The 21201-nt window shown below is 45.0% G+C and overlaps 1 protein-coding gene and 1 pseudogene across 1 annotated transcript in view; both read left to right on the top strand.

The window, feature by feature from the left end:
- Positions 1-21201, top strand: part of LOC126474660 (uncharacterized) — a 421515-nt gene that overhangs the window by 123671 nt on the left and 276643 nt on the right. The window lies entirely within an intron of this gene.
- Positions 440-557, top strand: LOC126476134 (5S ribosomal RNA; annotated as a pseudogene).

Below are 21201 nucleotides of genomic sequence, written 5' to 3'. Positions count from 1 at the left end.
GTCCTCTGAATATTAAAAGAGCGGGAGATAGTTTTCACTAGGATATGTGATCACAACGGATGGTAGTAAATCCTCTGGAACATGCTCGCAGACCTGCCACACCGTTAATAAGAAGTTCATTCGCCCACCAGCAAGGTTGACAACTTCTGGATGGACCTTGGTTTATGTGGACATGCTGGAATACGTCTCCCCAACGCATCCCACATGTGCGCGATGGGATTTAATTCGGGGGAACGGGCAGGACAGTCAGTTCCAAGAGCCCCTCTACCGGCGCTGTTCGATGGGATCGCGCATTGTCATCCACAAAAATGAAGTCAGCACCCAGTGCACCACTGAAAAGACGCACATGGAGGGGTGGGGGTGGGGAGAACAGTGCCACAGTAACGTTGACTGTGGTATCGTGTTAACAAAGATTTGGAGCGCTTCATGCTTCCTCTCATGCAACGGCCTTGCCGCAGTGGATGCACCGGTTTCCGTGAGATCACCGAAGTTAAGCGCTGTCGGGCGTGGCCGGCACTTGGATGGGTGACCATCCGGGCCGCCATGCGCTGTTGCCATTTTTCGGGGTGCACTCAGCCTTGTGATGCCAACTGAGGAGCTACTCGACCTAATAGTAGCGGCTCCGGTCAAAGAAAACCATCAAAACGACTGGGAGAGCGGTGTGCTTACCACACGCCCCTCCTATCTGCATCCTCAACTGAGGATGACACGGTGGTCGGATGGTCCCGATGGGCCCACTTGAGGCCTAAAGACGGAGTGATGCTTCCTCGCACCACAACACGTGGACCACCAAAACGATCATGTTCGACAATGACCATGGTTGCATCAGTAGTTCCCCCAACTTAAATCCCACCGAGCACGTGTGGGATGCGTGGTGAGACGTATTGCAGCACGTACACATACACGAGCAACCATCCAGTAGCTGTCAAATAACGCCCTACAGCAGGAACTCCTTATCAACCTTGTGACCAGCATGGGAGAACATCGCAGAGCATGCGCTGCCGTGCCTGGCGATCACAAACACTATTAAGAACCATGTCCAGGGGACCATCATGGAAGGTGGTGACTTCAGTGTAATTATTCTCTTTGAATAGAAAAGTCATTTCCGTTCGTCTCATTGTGTATTTCTTTCAGTTTACTTCGTTCTCACTGCGTACTTCTTTCAGTTACTTCCTGTACTATGCTGTAGTAGTTATTTCCATGTAAAACACTGAGACGCTTAAAATACACACAGCAAAAAAAGTTTTGCATACCCCAGTTCCCAGAAATTCTGAAGACAGACATAGACTATGAATATTGCATCATACACATTTCCTTTGACTGTTCAAAGATGTCACTAAACCTGCCCAAAGATGTAAACAACCATGCATGAGCAGCGCCTATTAGACAGAGGTGGTCTGACAGGCGATCAGTTCCAGTCATTCCACCACGGAGGAGGTACACGGCTCGTGTTGTCTGTAATTCAGCCGTGCCTAGACGGTCGATACCGCTGTTCGATCGCGCCCGCATTGTCACTTCGTGCGAGGAAGGGCTGTCAACAAGGGAAGTGTCCAGGCGTCTCGGACTGAACCAAAGCAATGTTGTTCTGACATGGAAGAGATACAGAGATACAGGAACGGTCGATGACATGCCTTGCTCAGGCCGCCCAAGGGCTACTACTGCAGTGGATGACCGCTACCTACGGATTATAACTCGGAGGAATCCTGACAGCAACGCCACCCGGTTGAATAATGCTTGTCGTGCAGCTACAGGACGTCGTGTTTCGACTCATACTGTGCGCAACAGGCTACATGATGCGCAACTTCACTCTCGACGTCCATGGCGAGGTCCATCTTTGCAACCACGGCACCATACAGCGCGGTACAGATAGCCTCAACAGCACGCCGAATGGACCGCTCAATTTTGGCATCACGTTCTCTTCACCGATGAGTGTCGCATATGTCATCAACCAGACAATCGTCAGAGACGTGTTTGGAGGCAACTTGGTCAGGCTGAACACCTTAGACACACTGCCCAGCGAGTGCAGCAGGGTGAAGATTCCCTGCTGTTATGGGTGGCATTATGTGGCATCGACGTACGCTGCTGGTGGTCATGGAAGGCTCAGTAACGGCTGTACGATACGTGAATGCCATCCTCCAACCGATTGTGTAACCATATCGGCAGCATACTGGCGAGGCATTGGTCTTCATGGACGACACTTCGCGCCCCCATTGTGCACGTCTTGTGAATGACTTCCTTCGGGATGACGACATCGCTCGACTAGAGTGGCCAGCATGTTCTCCAGGCACGAACCCTATCGAATATGCCTGGGATAGACTGCAAAGGGCTGTTTATGGACGGCGTGGCCCAGCAACCACTCTAAGGGATTTACGCCGAATTGCCGTTGATGAGTGGGACAATCAGCACCAACAGTGCCTTGATGAACTTGTGGATAGTATTCCACGACAAATACAGGCATGCATCAATGCAAGAGGACGGGCTACTGGGTATTAGAGGTACCGGTGTACAGCAATTTGGACCACCACATCTGAAGGTCTCGCTGTATGGTGGTACAACATGCAATGTGTGGTTTTCATGAGCAATAAAAAGGGCGGAAATGATGTTTATGTTTTTCTCTATTCCAATATTCTGTACAGGTTCCAGAACGCTAGGAACCGAAGTGATGCAAAACTTTTTGATTTGTGTACGTAATACTATAAGCCACACTAATCATTTCCCTCTCTATCGTCGAGTAACTCCTTTCCACTGCATTCAATTGTCTTGACACATAGGCCACAGGATGGTCGTTTCCATCCATTTCTCGGCTAACAATACATTCCAGTGCCTGATTAGATGCATCGCATGCCAGAATAAATGTTGGAAAACTAGAAATGGATTCGATGTCAGCACTTATTTTATTTGTCAAATGCTTTCTGGCACTCTCACGTACACTTAAAGTTGACACCTTTTCGTAACAACCGCATCAACGGCCGTGCTGCTTCGGCAAATCCCTTCACAAATTTCTACAGGTATTCGAGATCTCGAGGAAAGAACCTCTTTTAATATTCTTGGTTCTGGAAAATCCCGCAAGGCCTGTACCAACCTCGGATCCGCCCTTAGTCAGGATCTTTCTCCGATCATAATTTTGACGCCGTGTTTCGTGGCCACACGTGCTACTTCACCGCTTGTAGACATGTTCAACCGTCTGCCGCGAAACACCAAAAACTAGAGCGTCGCGTAACACCAAAGCCGCCTAACACGCGCTTAGTACTCTAGCATATCGAAGATATGTATCATAGTAACTCGAAGCAAATGAATTTGTATAAATATAATCAAAGAGGGATCTCAGACCACCCCATTGGCATGGTTTCCCCCCCTCTGAGGTATCAGTGTCTGTTGGTTAATCAGTATCTTGATGACTTGGGATGGGCAGAACAAGATTGCCTCTTTTTGCTACTGTGTAACATCCTTACTGTGACGTGGGACACACGCTCAAGGATACTTCAACTCAATTACCAATAATTACCACTCAAACACAAACTCTAGCTTGTAATTTCTAACAGATTTTATTTAACAACTGCATGACAACAGCTAACTGCGGATACCCCTGAATAATATGCTCGTACATAATTTCCCTAGAATTTGAAACGTTACTAAACAGACAGAATGTCTACGGGCGTCAAAGCCCACCCCAAACAATTAATAATTTTAAAACTCTCTTTACATAAATATTAAGAACCGTACTAACAATAAGTGGTTTACTGAGAAAACTCCCACAGAACCAGGACACCTTGTAATATATAACAGCAGAAACAATTCACAATTTCTCTTTCTGAATAACATCTTAAAAACCCGGTACAATAAAAAGCATCTTTCAGGTATTACAGAATTTCAGTGACAAGTTGTGGCATATCAGAGGTGCGCAGAACTACAACTCAGATCGAGCCTGAATGAAAGCAACGGTGGAGAAGGAAAGACGGACGCCTCGGCGTAAGCACGAATAAATAATAAAATACTCACTTAAATTCGCCGAAGAACTGGAGTCTACTGATAAACACAACGATTGCGCTATAGGGCTGCAATGGATGACGAGCACCGCTGATTATTCCACTGAAACAACAACATAAAACTACACAGCAACTGGGCAGTATCCAGATAACATTATCCTCAAAACATTAGAAAAATTTCAATACAGGAATACGGCCACAAGGGACCCAGAAGCCATTCACATAGTTGCCGACAGGCTTATTACTGTCAGAGCAGGAAGTGATAAACACGCACTCAATAGTTACAATCGACCGGACTCTAGCACACAATAAATTTTTCATCATTAAGCCCCTGCTTGTTTACCTCTGAACACATTACCTAAATACCAGCAGACAGCCAGAATATCGAACCTGTGGTTATTTCGAAGTGCACAGACACGCACTTAGATATACACTCTTGCCTGTATCTCAAGTGCATCCAAAACAGGCACACCTCATTCACACAGGTAACCACAGTTTAATAAGTTGTGCACCAGTGGTCAATACGAAACAGATAACAGGGCGTCCAAACACTGGGAGAGCCGTTAATTGCAGACAGCAGGGAATTCAATATACATATATACAGAAGAACTTTAAGAACCTGAATAATTCACACCGTTTGATTCCGTAGCGTATCTGGTTGCCGGCAGGTACATTCCAAAGCCACTTACACATGTTCACATCGTTTAGCAGCAGAGACGAGACCATCGCCCTCTCGCTAGACGCAGTACACAGTCGCCGACCGCACGCACATCTCCATATGTTTTCATTTTTCTCATTATGTTCCTGGAAAAAAATGTCACATTCTCTCCACGGGTTCCCATTTAAGTTCCTGAAGTATACTTGTGTGTTGCTCGAATCTGCTGCTAACAAATCTGGCAGCCCACCTCTGAATTGCTTCGACTTCTTTCTTTAAGCCGACCTGGTGCGGACTGCCCAACACTGAAGCAGTACTCAAGAATAGGTAGCACTAGCATCCTATATGCTGTCTCCTTTACAAACGAAGCACACTTTTCCAAAATTCTTCCAATAAACCGAAGTCAACCATTCATCTTCCCTACCTCCGTCCTCACGTGCTCCTTCCATTTCATATCGCTTTGCAACATCACGTCTAGAATTTAAACAATGTGACTGTGTAGCAGGACACTACTAATGCTATATTCTAACATTACTGGTTTATTTTTCCTACTGATCTGCATTAACTTATATTTTTCTACATTTAGAGCGAACTGAAATTCATCACACCAACTAGATATTTCGTCTGACTCATCTTGCATCCTCCTACAGTTATGCGACGACGACACCTTTCCCTACACCACAACATCAACAACAAACAGCCGGAGATAGCTACTCAAGCCATCTGTCATATCCTTTATGTGTATAGAAAATAACAGCTGTCCTATCACACTTCCATGGGACGTCCTTGACGATTCCCCTCTGCCTAAGCAATACTAGCTGTCTAGAACAACGTATTGAGTTGAGGGCTTAAGAAGTCTTCGAAACACACACATATGTATCAGATAATGTACAAAAGTGGCAAAAGAAATCAGGTGGCTCATGCCCCCTCAAGAGAGTGATATGAGGGCAGTCGGCATGTGCAAGCAAGCAGAAGGCATCGTAGGTCAGAACAGGAAAAGAAGGCACTGACTGTCGCAGCTAAGGGATCCTAAAAGACAGGAGCTAGAGATGACATGCTTTGTCAATGACCCCATGTTAACTGACCAAATTGTTAGGGAAAAAAACTGCTGTAAAATCTTCAATCTTAGGAGATACCAGGGCGATAAAGAGTGAGGGTAATAACTTTATTTCTGATGTAACTCTTCAGGCTTTCCCGGCGAGATCTCGACATGTGGAAAAATCGGGCCTACTGCCGGATGTTTGTGTCGCTCTGACACAATATTTCGGCCACGTAACTCGTTGCCTTCTTCAGATGCTAACTGAGACTTCCACATGTCAACTTTATTTGTGTTCCATTTTTGGGAAACGTATCATACAAGATAAGCACACTTCTACAGAAGTAATACGGTTACAGAGTTGCCTTTTCCGTAAAAAATAGCTTAAAACAAAGAGTGATTCATAGTATTGGGGTACGCGAAGAACATGTCACTAAACCCGGAGTTAATAAAATTACTTGTAACGACTGGCCCAACTATCACGTTGGACAGACAGGTAGACCCATTAAAGTATGATATAAAGAACACATGCTAAGTAAAAATGGGGAAAACGAGTACAATTCCACGTTTACTGAACGTCTATTGCTCTTACAGCATACGCCACGTGAACTGGATGACGTAGAATTGCTGCCCGAAGTGAGTAGGGGTTACAGGCTGGACCTGTTCGAGGAGTTAGAAGTCTATCTCAAAAAGATGGATTTATTCTTAACGAACAGGTGTACCTTAGAAACAAAAATTTTTTGGACAGTTTCAAACTCCTTCTTGCTCTAACGTAAAATAGTCTGGCTGACTAGAAGCTAGTTTTCTTGTCTGTTGATGATGGTGAGATGCTCCTTTCCTGTCTTGTCGGGATTTTACGTATTTTGATGATTGTTGTTCGCGGTTTTCGATGTGTATGTGTGGTTTATATGATTCTATTATGTTTTTTATTAATGACGGCAGATAGTTTCGATTTACTACAACATTTTCTTCGTTTTCGCTAGTATGTATCCTAGTCTTTAATTTGCGCGAGATTTTCACGCATAACACTAGTGCCCTCTCTTCTTAGATGTGTTCCTTAGCGCAACCTTCACCTGCTTGACACTAGGACACAGGCAAATTGGTGTTAATATTTTCTATTGTATGTAGGTGTTTTAAATGATTTTAATATGTTTTATTTATAAGACAGAGCGTTTGAACTAGCACAACCTTTAAAAATTTGATACGCATGAGTATGTATCTCTGGGTTTTAATGTGCGCGAGTGTCTCGCGCATACCATAAGTACCCTGTCTCGGTGAAACTGTTTGCGCCGTCCGGTGTGGCCGTGCGGTTCTAGGCTCTTCAGTCTGGAACCGCGTGACCGCTACGGTCGCAGGTTCGAATCCTGCCTCGGACATGGATGTGTGTGATGTCCTTAGGTTAGTTAGGTTTAAGTAGTTCTTAGTTCTAGGAGACTGATGACCGCAGATGTTAAGTCCCACAGTGCTCAGAGCCATTTGAACCATTTTTTTGAAACTGTCTACCCTAGAGCTTCCACACCCTCTTTACTCTAGTTAACAGGCTAAGTACTGATAATATGCCGTGTTCGCATCGATCATCTCTTCATAATTATGCTGTACAGATGTAGGTGATATTTTAACTACTGACGACGCCTTTGGCTCCATTGTTTTATGTATCTCCACTGCAGGATGTGATTTTAGTAAGTGACCAAACGTTTTTGTGGTTGTAATACCTAGATAATTTTCATGGTTACCTAATGCTGTAAGTGTTTTTTTTTCATCTATCTCAGTTATGGTGCTAAGTTTTTTGCTAACGAAGGTGTCTTCCGGTTCAGGTGTATTTTTGCTTCCGATGAAGGTGTATTTAGATATACCGAAACCGTGGTCAAGGATTTCAATAAATCTTTATCCTGCAACTGTTTGGCTGTTATCATTTACCGTGAACCTGAAAGGAATTGCTCGGATGTAGGTCCGTTTCAATCAGCTTCCGAGCGAACACTGCAAAGGGGACTACATACGGTACAAGTTTGGAATCGAGAACCTCTCGGCGACACATAAAGCTGCTCATTTTCGACGGGTCAAACAACACAGAAGCGGGACAGTAGCTAACAGATGGCATACACTGTAGCCTCTTCTCAAATCGTGCAAAGTGTCGAGTGCGCCGACGTGCTGATGACGCGTTCAGCCCGCTCTGTGTGACCTGTGTACTCGTGCCGGAGGTGGTTGTACGGTGTTTAGATGGAGTCTTTCGTTAAGTGTCTTGAGCACAAAGTTACTGTGAACATGAACCAGAATGAACAAAAAGTGGTTAGCACACTGGACTCGCATTCGGGAGGACGACGGTTCAATCCCGCGTCCGGCCATCCTGATTTAGGTTTTCCGTGATTTTCCTAAATCGATCCAAGCAAATGCTGGGATGGTACCTTTGAAAGGGCACGGCCGACTTCCTTCCCCATCCTTCCCTCATCCGATGAGACCGATGACCTCGCTGTTTGGTCTCTTCCCTCCAAACAAACAACAACAACAATGAACAAAAAGTTCTCAGGTTTCCAGCCACATCAAGTGGTTAAAATTATACGAGCTTCTGGCCAAGCACTCCTTGCCAGTTGTCAAGCGGTATGACTGCTTGTGGGCTGCTGGAACGCCCTTTTATACACTAACTGTCGGCTGTGACGTCACAGGTGCTCACGGCATTACCATACTTGGGCATACGTTGTTTTCGGTGTGCCCAATTCAATCGCTAGATCCCACGCCGCGCTTAGCTGCTGGCCATCATCTCTGTTTCGGTTGTTATGGGTGATATTTATTTGAATGACTTACACGGTCCCGGAAACCGTTAGTGCGAGCTACGACAGACCTTTCATCAAATTTTATCCGATGACCATTTTGTAAAGCATGCTCAGCCAAAACGGATGTCTCGGGATAGCGTAGGCGACAAAACCTTTCATGCTCCTCCGTGCGGTTTTCTACAGTGCATGCTGTTTGTCCGACGTAAGAGAGGCAACACACGCAAGGTGTCTTGTGGACCTCAGGTGTTCTTTAACTGGCTTCAGCAGCTGACGGATTTTCGTCGGAGGCCTGATGATCGATTTGATCTTGTTTTTTTTTCAGTAGGTGGTTAATCTTGCCCGACACAGTCACAGAACAGCGAGAAAGAAGGTTTCTTTTCATATTACTTGACGGTGGTCTTATTGTGATTCTTATTTGAAATCACTTCATTTATTTGATGAATATTATAGGTTGCGAGTGCGGCCAATCTTACGTCGGACAAGCAGTACACATTGTGGAACAACGCAGAAAGAAGCTTGAGCAGTTTTATCTCCTACGCTACCCTGAAAACAACCGCTTTGGCTAAGCATGCTTTAGAGAACAGACACCGGATAAAATCTGACGCACCATAGTGGTTCGCACAAACGGCTTCTGGGACTTCGTAATTAGAGAAGCCATTGAAATATTAGTAAAAATCTTCGATTACATCCTTAATGGAGACGACCGCCTGCGTCTCAACGCGGCGTGGGATCCAACGATTGCGAAGTTAACCCTTTCAGACCCTCTGGCTACAATTGTGTACATTAACTTTTACAGTCTGTTAGCTGCAACAGAAGTACTCGTTCCCTAAGCGAACCTGAGCCACCCACTTGTAAATGTTCAACCTTTTCATCACGCGCAAATGCTGCCAACCGTTGGGCATCACTATAAAAATATCAGCAAGTCAATGTAGCAGTGCGCAGCAACTCGTGACCACCAGAATACATGGTTCACTATATTCCAGTGTATAATTGAATATTGTTGTTATTTTACATGTAAATTATTGAATGATAATTTTACTAATTATTACAATAGACAATATTTAATAATTAGTTATTTTAGTCCTTAAAGTGAAGCCAAGTGATCAAAGTAAGTTTTGGAAACGGGTACATATTTTTCTATAAATCTTGCTCCTAAAATCATTAAAATATCAACTAAGACCACTACGACATAAGTAAAAATTTTTCTTCCTCCAGAAAAAATTCGGGTCTGAAAGGGTTAAAGCGGGCATGTAGAGCGCCAAGTCAATGTACGCCGATATAGGGCATTGCTGCGAGCACCAGCGGCGCCAGGCCAGCGTGTAGCATGTATAAGGGCGTGTGAGCAGCCTCCAGGCGGTTATGCCACTTGACAATGGCCAAGAAATGCTTCGCCAAAAGCTTGTGTAATTTTAATGACTTGACACGACTGGAAACCCGAGAACATTTAATGATACCGCTACGAGACTGTGTTCTTACACGAACCAGGCTGTTTATTTCAACATTTTCGGCGACCAAACGCCGAACTTTCCCTGCATTTCATGATGGATATACGTGAATTATTTCTTCTTCTACTATGGCAATGGCTCTATTAATACGTTACTGCCGCGCGTGGTAGCCGCGTGGTCTACGGCCCCTTGTCGCGATTGGCGCAGCTTACCTCGTCAGAGGTTCGAGTCCTCCCTCGGACATGAGTGTGTGTGTTGTCGTTAGCCTAAGTTAGTGTAAGTTCGATTAAGTAATGTGTAAGCATAGGGACCGTTGACCTCAGCAGTTTGGTCGTGTAGGAACTTACCATAAATTTCCAACTTCCAATACGTTACTGGGTCGACGACCGCTCATTCTGTCACACCTCAACTTGCCTGCTAAATCATCCAGCCTTCCTTCCACAGCAAATGTCTGAGACTTTTTGGAAATGTAGCAGTTAAGATCCCCGAAATTTTGTACGTGTAAGGTCTCGAATAATGCTATATGTGTCATACTTGAAGAAACTTATGGACGCTCTCTCTCGTCGAACTGAGGCGATTACAAAAATTAGAGTACGTAGTAAGTTACTTGGCCACTAACTGCGTGGACAACGCATTAGGGCCTCCGGTATAACCGCCAGGTTGTCGGATGGAAGCATGCAAACGTGCGTGCATTGTGTTGTACAGATGCCGGATATCAGTTTGTGGGATGGGGTTCCATGCCTGTTGCACTTGATCGGTCGGTTGATGCAGGCTGCGGAAGACGCCGCAATCATCGTCCAATGATGTCCCACATGTGCTCTATTGGAGACAGATCTGCCAATCGAGCGAGCCAAGGTAACATTTCAACACTCCGTAGAGCATGTTGAGTTACAACAGCGGTATGTGGGCCAGCGTTATTCTGTTGGAAAACACTCCCTGGAATGCTGTTTATGAATGGGAGCATAACAGGTCGGATCACCAGATTGACGTACAAATTAGCAGTCAGGAAGTGTGGGATAACCACGAGAGTGCTCCTACTGTCATACGAAATCGCACCCCAGACAATAAGTCCAGTGTGTCTAGCACGCGCACAGATTGGTTGCAGGCCCTAGACTGGCTTCCTTCTAACCAACACACGACCATCACTGGACAAAGCCATCAGAAAACACAACAGAGCTCCACCCCGTCCCCCAACGAGCTCTCACTTGACATCACTGAAGTCGCTAATGGCAGTGGTTTGAGGTCAGTGGTTTGAGGCAGTGGCTTGAGCCTGGTCGGAGCTGTCCTTGAAGTAACTGGTTTGTAACAGTTCGTTGTGTCACTGTGGTGGCAACTGCAGCTCAGATTGCTATTGCAGACACAGTGCGATGCACCAGAGCCATACGCCGAACATGCTGGTCTTCTTTCTCGTTAGTGCCACGTGGGTTTCGGGTGGCTGGTCTCCTTGTGGCCGTACATTGTCGTGACCATCGCTGCCAGTAATCATCTACTGTGGCTATATTCATACCCAGTCTTCCTGCAGTACTGCAGAAGGAACAGCCAGCTTTGCATAGCCTTATTAAACGACCCCGTTCAAGCTCAGTGAAGTGTTGGTAATATTTTTCTCGCCGTCTTACTGGCATTCTTGGTTAAATCGACTGAGTTCGTCCAGTCTCAAATGTAATTAACGCTCACGACCGTTATTACAGCGTGTATTTAAAGCAAACGTGCTTTGCATCCACATAGTGGAGCAACTAGCGCCACTCTTACGCAGTTAGTGCCAAATTTGAACAGACGTCATATTTCAGATGTAGAAACATGACTACCGATTTCCTTTCATGTCGCACAACTCTTTGGTGATGTTTGCAATTTTCTCATTTAGTATATTTGGCAAAGTATTCTTCGCTTTGCATGCTGTATTTTGCCAAAAGGCCTTTCGGTATGTCAAACTGTTTATGAGGGATGTAACGAATATTTCTCTTTCACTCTATCGTTTGTGCATGTCTGGCAGCGTGTCCACTACGTCCATTCAATTTTCTCGAGATTGCAGATAGATAGAGCTCTCGTCTCAAGTTTAAAAGAGAAATTCAACATCTTAGCTACATTTTGTAATCAGCACTGAATACTCTAACGCAGACTCATAAGAAAATTGTCGAATTTCGCACAGTAGTTTATGTAGTGGTGAAATATCACAATAACTATGTTCATTAACGAAGTAATCGGCAGGTCATCATGAAGATCGATTTCCCTGTACGTAACGATAGACAAATAACTCGGATTTTTGTATGTTCATCCTTGTGACTAGGGGACTATGACCGTTCACTATTGTAAGAAAATGAAACTCGTAAAGCCGTCCTTATGATGTCATTTATTGTACAGCTGCCAGTTTCGGTGCTTCGGTGTTTCAGTGTACCTTCTTCAGGATTTGGCTGATGCTGAAGGGATTAACACCATCGGTATACACGATCCATCGTGGCCAGTATAACTGGTTTATGCAGACTACCTGTAACTGTGATGTTGTCTCTCCAATCATCAACAGTTGACAGTTGATGGTTGGTGAGACAACTTCATTGTTACAGGTAGTCTGCATAAACCAATTATACTGGCTACGATGCATCGTGTATATGGATGGTGTTAACCCCTTCAGCATCAGCTAAGAGCCGAAGATGGTGCACTGAAGCGCCGAAACTGGTAGCTGTACATTAAATGACATCAAAAGGACGGCTGTAGGTGTTTCATTTTCTTAAAATAGCTTGGATGTGGTTCGATGAATCCTCTGCAAGGCGATTAATTGTGTGTAGATGTACAAGGTCGACAACTTTGCTTCCGTCGTTTTTTCTCGAAGTTCGGAGCTCTATTGTGAAAAAATTACCAAAAAAATTATGAACGATGGTATTGCCCATCGCTGGCCACTACTGTCTTTCGGATAACGTACGAATCTCGTGGCGGAAGAACTGGGCGTCTTTTGTGGCGCTCCATGAATCGATTCAATTTTGCACTCGTTCTTATGATCGGAAGTGCTGGTCAGCCAAACTGTACACCACTGATCGAAAAAGATGGTAGTCAGAGAGAACAACGAATGGCGAATATGGCGGGAGGGACAGGACTTCTCATTTCAACGTTTCCATGTATATTTTGACGGGTTTTGCGACATGGGGTCAAGCACTGACCTGCTGCAAAATTACCTTTACGTGTCTATCGCTGTATTGTGGCCGTCTGTGTTTCAGTGCTGGGCTCGAAAGCATCAATTGCTTTCATTACTGATGTCCAGTGTCTTCGTCTGTTTCAGTAGCTACGAAAACGTTCCGTCTTCCACTGCCACGTCGGTCTTCGACATCAAAATCACCGTTCTTAATGCGTTGAATACATTCTCTGCACGTTCTTCCACTAATAGTTTCCTCACCATTGGTCTTACCCAGCATTCTAATAGCCACAACCGCAGATTTCTTCATGTTAAAGCTGAAAATTAGAACTTCCCGCAAATGGCGAGAAATGGGTGCGTTAGTTGACGTTGTTAATCGAGAATAACCTTATGAGGCGGCCATTGTGGCCGAGCGCTTCTAGGCGCTTCAGTGCGGAACCGCGCTGCTGCTACAGTCGGAGGTTCGAATCCTGCATCGGGCATGGATGTGTGTGATGTCCTTAGGTTAGTTAGGTTTAAGTAGTTCTAAGTCTAGGGGACTGATGACCTCAGTTGTTAAGTCCCATAGTGCTCAGAGCCATTTCAACCATTTTAACCTTGTGATGCAATCACAAATCGACTAATATTTATATGGCGTTATGTTTACAGAGGTTTAAGCTTATTAACCCCCCCCCCCCCCCCCCCATGAACCATGGACCTTGCCGTTGGTGGGGAGGCTTGCGTGCCTCAGCGACACAGGTGGCCGTAGCGTAGGTGCAACCACAACGGATGGGTATCTGTTGAAAGGCCAGACAAACGTGTGGTTCCTGAAGAGGGGCAGCAGCCTTTTCAGTAGTTGCAGGGGCAACAGTCTGGATGATTGACTGATCTGGCCTTGTAACACTAACCAAAACGGCCTTGCTGTGCTGGTACTGCGAACGGCTGAAAGGAGGAGGAGGAGATTAGTGTTTAACGTCCCGTCGACAACGAGGTCATTAGAGACGGAGCGCAAGCTCGGGTGAGGGAAGGATGGGGAAGGAAATCGGCCGTGCCCTTTCAAAGGAACCATCCCGGCATTTGCCTAAAGCGATTTAGGGAAATCGCGGAAAACCTAAATCAGGATGGCCGGAGACGGGATTGAACCGTCGTCCTCCCGAATGCGAGTCCAGTGTGCTAACCACTGCGCCACCTCGCTCGGTCGAACGGCTGAAAGCAAGGGGAAACTATAGCCCTAATTTTTTCCGATGGCATGCAGCTTTAGTGGTTAAATGATGATAGTGTCCTATTGGGTAAAATATTCCGGAGGTAAAATAGCCCCCCCCCCCTCCCCCCATTCGGATCACCGGGCGGGGACTACTCAGGAGGACGTCGTTATGAGGAGAAATAAAACTGGCGTTCTACGGATCGGAGCGTGGAATGTCAGATCCTTTATAAGAGGTATTGAATAGAATAGGGGAGAAGAGGAGTTTGTGGCACAGCTTGACAAGAAGAAGGGACCGGTTGGTAGGGCATGTTCTGAGGCATCAAGGGATTACAAATTTAGCATTGAAGGGCAGCGTGGAGGGTAAAAATCGTGGAGGGAGACCAAGAGATGAATACACTAAGCAGATTCAGAAGGATGTAGGTTGCTTTAAGTACTGGGAGGTGAAGAAGCTTGCACATGATAGAGTAGCATGGAGAGCTGCATAAAACCAGTCTCAGCACTGAAGACCACAACAACAACAAGCTTATTAAGCCTATGACCAACCACCTGAACCCCACTTGTCGCTACTGTCGTCTATTGCATAACAGCGGAAGCAAAGTTGTAGACCTAATAGATGTAAAGCTGATGAATTGGGCTACGAGATATGAATTATTTCTTTTACCGAATAGATTGCAGAGCAGCATGTGTGTGCACATTTCCGTTCCTACTGTGTATCTCTGTGTGCGGCTAGCGGACAAATAATGTTTCGTTCAAGGACAAAGGGTACAGCGACGCAAACCAAGACGGCCGCCCCTTCGGAACACAGCTGTGGACTCGCCCAGTGTTCAGAACGACAATACGTTTCTGTACAGGTGTCATGCTATCTCGAGAGAGTTGTACATATATTAATGCAAAGACGTCTTTCGGGGCGATTAATTTTGTCCGGTTTGTTTGTACACATCCTACGTGTGGTAAGTCCTCGGAACGAGGTCAGTGGGGGAGGAAGTGACTTACTGGCCGACGACAGTGTTGCCTGTTTTCGCTGCATTCCTGCCGGTACAATTAGGGGCGCCGTCGATAGCGTCCTTTTAATAAGTAAGAAGCGTTGCGCCAGCAATGAGGACGGAGCGGTGGGAACGGCAGGTGGCGGTCAGCCGAGTTCAATACGCGCGGCGCATCGCAGACCGACGGGCAGGTAGACAGCGGGAGTCGACCGTGGGCTGCCAGTCCGTCACCATGACAGGTAGGGAACGCCGCCTGCGCTGCTCGCGTCCGCTGTGCTGGCTGCCACACGCCGCGCGCACCTGTCGTCTGGAGAAGTCGATCTATCGAACTGGACCAGTCTATCGTGGTGTTAGGTCGTCTCTTTACTATATCATTTTTAGCACGCAACGTTAACCCAACACATCACGGAGCTTTGAGGATTTACTCGGCATGTGAATGATAGACAAAAGCCACATGTCTACATCTACATGATTACTCTGCAATTCACATTTAAGTACTTGGCAGAGGGTTCATCGAACCACAATCATACTATCTCTCTACCATTCCACTACCGAACAGCGCGCGGGAAAAACCAACACCTAAACCTTTCTGTTCGAGCTCTGATTTCTCTTATTTTATTTTGATGATCATTCCTACCTATGTAGGTTGGGCTCAACAAAATATTTTCTCATTCGGAAGAGAAAGTTGGTGACTGAAATTTCGTAAATAGATCTCGCCGCGACGAAAAACGTCTTTGCTTTAATGACTTCCATCCCAACTCGCGTATCATATCTGCCACACTCTCTCCCCTATTACGTGATAATACAAAACGAGCTGTCCTTTTTTGCACCCTTTCGATGTCCTCCGTCAATCCCACCTGGTAAGGATCCCACACCGCGCAGCAATATTCTAACAGAGGACGAACGAGTGTAGTGTAAGCTGTCTCTTTAGTGGACTTGTTGCATCTTTTAAGTGTCCTGCCAATGAAACGCAACCTTTGACTCGCCTTCCCCACAATATTATCTATGTGGTCTTTCCAACTGAAGTTGTTCGTAATTTTATCACCCAGGTACTTAGTCGAATTGACAGCCTTGAGAATTGTACTATTTATCGAGTAATCGAATTCCAACGGATTTCTTTTGGAACTCATGTAGATCACCTCACACTTTTCGTTATTTAGCGTCAACTGCCACCTGCCACACCATACAGCAATCTTTTCTAAATCGCTTTGCAACTGATACTGGTCTTCGGATGACCTTACTAGACGGTACATTACAGCATCATCTGCGAACAACCTAAGAGAACTGCTCAGATTGTTACCCAGGTCATTTATATAGATCAGGGACAGCAGAGGTCCCAGGACGCTTCCCTGGGGAACACCTGATATCACTTCAGTTTTACTCGATGATTTGCCGTCTATTACTACGAATTGCGACCTTCCTGACAGGAAAACACGAATCCAGTCGCACAACTGAGACGATACCCCATAGGCCCGCAGCTTGATTAGAAGTCGCTTGTGAGGAACGGTGTCAAAAGCCTCCCGGAAATCTAGAAATACGGAATCAACTTGAGAGCCCCTGTCGATAGCGGCCATTACTTCGTGCAAATAAAGAGCTAGCTGCGTTGCACACGAACGATGTTTTCTGAAGCCATACTGATTACGTATCAATAGATCGTTCCCTTCGAGGTGATTCAAAATGTTTGAATACAGTATATGCTCCAAAACCCTACTGCAAGCCGACGTCAATGATATAGGTCTGTAGTTCGATGGGTTACTCCTACTATCCTTCTTAAACACTGGTGCGACCTGCGCAATTTTCCGATCTGTAGGTACAGATCTATCGCCGCCTACACTACAATTGTAAATGTTTCTTTAATACGTAACAGAAACAAGTCGACACAAATGGTGGTTATAATTAAGAATAGTTTGCTAGTTTTCTCCTTAATCGTCGATGTAGATGTGTTATCGATAGCTACGATGCCACGGCGTAGGTAAAAGTTCTTAGTTTGGTACTACGACACCGACACCGACACCGGCAGCGCCCTCTAGCCGGCGCTCTGCAGCTCCACGAGCGTCGCTCCAGGTTCTGCCCATTTGATCCCGAGGAGACGACCTAGCAACATTGTTTCATTTTCATGGTGGGCGAACCACTACAGAAATTGCCTGTGTAACTTGTTAGCTTTTAAACATTCGGCTTCGCACCTACGTGCATCTCAACCAAAGTTAGGTAACAGTTTATGTATTCAAGTTAAAATTGTTGCGATATAGTAAAACCACTTTAATGTGTACGCAGTACCTAAAGTTGTACATCACTTTCTCCTACTCGCTTCCCACATTCGGCCTACGCTTCAGTTTACAGGAGCAGACCCACGCGCCGCTTTCCGGGCGTGATACAAAAGTGGATGTATCACGTAATTTTACCCGTGTCACACACACCAGTCATACTTTTACGTCGAGTAGCAACAATATTGTGGCTGCTCGACGCTCTTATGATTAAAATACTATACCATCGATCCTTTGTAGCTATAATAAGGAGAGTAATGACGTCACAAACTTCAAGGTGACGTTCAGCATGTTAGTTGCCCCATACATTAGGTTCTTCTGGAAGTGTTTTCATCAAACGTGTCAGCCTGCTTCGTTTACGGGTGTACTAATCGTTCTGATTGTAGTGTAAAGAAATAACGTTTTAATCCTGAGTGAACTCGTTTAAGCGATATGGTCGTCAGTCATACGATCACACCGCCGCCTGACGGATCGATCCGCCGGATGCGATTCTCTCGATAAACGGAACAGAAGAACGGCTGTGTTAGCTAAAAAGTACACAGCCAGTCGCAGTACTACTGCTCGCCGCGAGGCGCCGCTACGCCACTTCATGTGCAGCAGGAGAGTAGTGCAGTTCTGCCAGTCTACAGTTCGTAGCCGCGCTCAGTGGTCAGCCAGCGCCAATGTTAGTCATCGTCTGCAGCTCAGTCATTGCTGCCATCAAGTCTTTGTTGCTCCGTTCCAAGCTAGTCTTCAAATTCACTCGATTCGACATTCAAGATTACGAGAGATTAATTCGTCACTGCAAGATTTGTGAATTGTAAATTCTGTCATTCTACAGACGCTTAGTCTAGTCGCGTCTTCTATAATTGTCAACCAACTGATCATGGACTACAGCAAAGTTAAGTAATAAATAATTTCTTGTTTTGTACTCCTGCTAAGTAATTGTGTTTTCCTGTTGTAGCTACCAAGCAGTCTTGGCATAGTAGAACCCACGTTTCCACTTCCTTGGCTACCTCATATTTGCCACCTCCTGCTGGTGGACTCGATTATGGTGGAAGATCGAGAGCCATCATGATCTTTTATATACATGAATTTTGGTTCCTCTTTCTGATGCTGCGTGGGTTTAGTTTTAAAAAATTCCATTCAAAAAGAGCAAAGTCAGTTGAGCATCGCTTGGGAGGTGTAATAAGGGGAGAAGCTGGCCCTAAAGACTCGCCCTGTAAGTTGCTTTGAAGTCGGCGCCGCCATGTTACATGCCCCAAAGCATTAGCAGACTAAGATTTACGATTGCTCCTTGTTCTCAATTTATGTTGTGTGCAAGCAACAGTTTATTTAAAGAGAAAATGTTGCAATGCTTTTGTGAATAACACAGCGTCATGAAGGCATTTTCAGAAGTAACACGACGCATATATCCTCGTTTATGTAACTTTCTTATTGTTATATGTTTCGAATAACGAAGAAGAGAAGAATATGATACGAAAAGGTTGCCTTCGTAATCCTGCATTTACATTACTACGAACTCACGAAATTGATGTTCGTTCTATGTCCTCTTCCCGACAACGTGCACTGATGTAACAAAAGTGATGTTATAGCGACATGCATATACACAGACGGTGATAGTATCGCATACACAAGGTATAGGACGGCACATTGATGGCGCTGTCATTTGTACTCCGGTGATTCATATGAAAATGTTTGACGCGATTATGGGTGCGCCACCGGAATTAACAGATTTTGAACGCGGAATGGTAATTGGAGCAAGACGCATGGGAAATCGTTAGGGAATTCAATACTGCAAGATGTACAGCGTCAAAAGTTTGCCGAGAATGCCAGATTTCAGGCATTACCTCTCACCACGGATAACGCAATGGCCTTAATGAAAAGCCGTGGCCTAGTCTGATGAGCCCCGATTTCAGTCGGTATGAGCTAATGGTAGGGGTCAAGTGTGGTGCAGACCCCGCGAACCAATGGACCCAAAGCACTGTAACTAGTGGTGGCTCCGAAAGTTTGTGGCTGCGTTCACAAGCAATGACCTGGGTACTCTGGTCCAACTGACCCGATCACTGACTAGAAATGGATATGTTCTGCTACATGGTCCCAGACAACGATCGAATGTCACCGGGACACTATTGTTCGCGATCGGTTTGAAGAACATTCTGGACATTTCGAGCGGATTATTTGGGCGACCAACGGCTCGACGTGAATCCCATAGAACAATGACACATAATCGAGAGGTCACATCGCGCACAAATTCCTGCACCGGCTTGTTAAGTCGATGCCACATTAGGAAGTATCCGATGACTTTCCTCACCTCAGTGTATTCTGCTATGTTTGGTCGGTTTCCAGTCTTCCCTTAATTCAGAGAGCTTTTAGAGTTGGACTGATAGGAAATCTAAAGTCGAATGACAGAAATAAGGCCGGCCGCGGTGGTCTTGCGGTTCTAGGCGCTGCAGTCCGGAACCGCGGGACTGCTACGGTCGCAGGTTCGAATGCTGCCTGGGGCATGGATGTGTGTGATGTCCTTAGGTTATTCTATGGCCATAGGTTTTGTTTTTTTGTTGTTCAAATGTGTGTGAAATCTTATGGGACTCAACTGCTAAGGTCATCAGTCCCTAAGCTTACACACTACTTAACCTAAGGACAAACACGCACACCCATGCCCGAGGGAGGACTCGAACCTCCGCCGGGACCAGCCGCACAGTTTTTTTTTCCGGTGTCGATGTCCATTCTCTGTTTCTCGAATATAATCTGTAAATCGTACACAGCACGTTTGAGGCCATCCTCTAAAAATAAAAATAAAAAATAAAACAAATGCTACAAGTTCTAAATCATCTGAAAACGAAAACAATTACTGTTGTGTTCCTTCTGATTTAATGAACACGTGTAGCATTTTTTTCTACTCTCGGCTGATTTTATTCAAAGAAATAATGAATAAGAGTGGTGAAAGGCCGCATCTCTGTTGTACTCTAGCATGGATTCCATTCCGATAATTTGTTCTCTTTGTTGACAGAGATTAAATCAGTTCTGTAAATTTTGTAGGTACAGTATTTTGACAAGTTGCTGGGGGATATGATCATCTGCCAGAATGTGTAATAATCCCGCTCTGTTGACCTCATCAAAAGCTTTATTTGAAGTCGACAAAGACGATACGAGTTTCTTGATTAAGTTCTATATTTTTTTTCTATTAGAAATTTCAGTGAAAATAGCCATCACAGCATTCTCTTCCATTTCGAAAGTCGTTTTGCTCTTCACTCATTATCGGTGGATAGTATCTGTAAAATTTAGTTTTGAAGATGGCAAAACTTTTATATTCCTAGTTCAATAACCTAATTCCTGGATAGTTACCACAATTTTTTACGTCTCCGTTTCTGAGGGTAAGAATGACAATTGACTTATTCCAGATCTCAAGTGTATCATCTCCTGACCGGATCATATTTAAGAAGCTTAGGAATCTGTAAATGACTTGCATGCATATTTAAACGGCTCTACATTGACTGAATCTTCTTCTCGGGCTTTATTACTTTTATTTTCTTTAATATTTCTTTAAATTCACTCTTGGAGATTGTTTCTATCGAATTATTCCCTAAGAACTGGATTGCAACATGCTCTGATGTTTGAGGCTACAGATTGTGAAAGTGTATTGAAAAAATTGTGTTTACTGATCACAAAACATCATAATAGATACTTGCGAGGACAAGCTGAAAAGTAGTTTTGTATAGCAAAATTCTCAAAGCTTTTTAAATAAAACAACCGTTATTAATATTCTATATCTCTATTC

Source organism: Schistocerca serialis, chromosome 4, assembly GCF_023864345.2.
Source record: "Schistocerca serialis cubense isolate TAMUIC-IGC-003099 chromosome 4, iqSchSeri2.2, whole genome shotgun sequence".
NCBI lineage: Eukaryota > Metazoa > Arthropoda > Insecta > Orthoptera > Acrididae > Schistocerca > Schistocerca serialis.
Note: the sequence above shows the minus strand (reverse complement) of the source record. Positions and strands in the feature narration are given on the sequence as shown.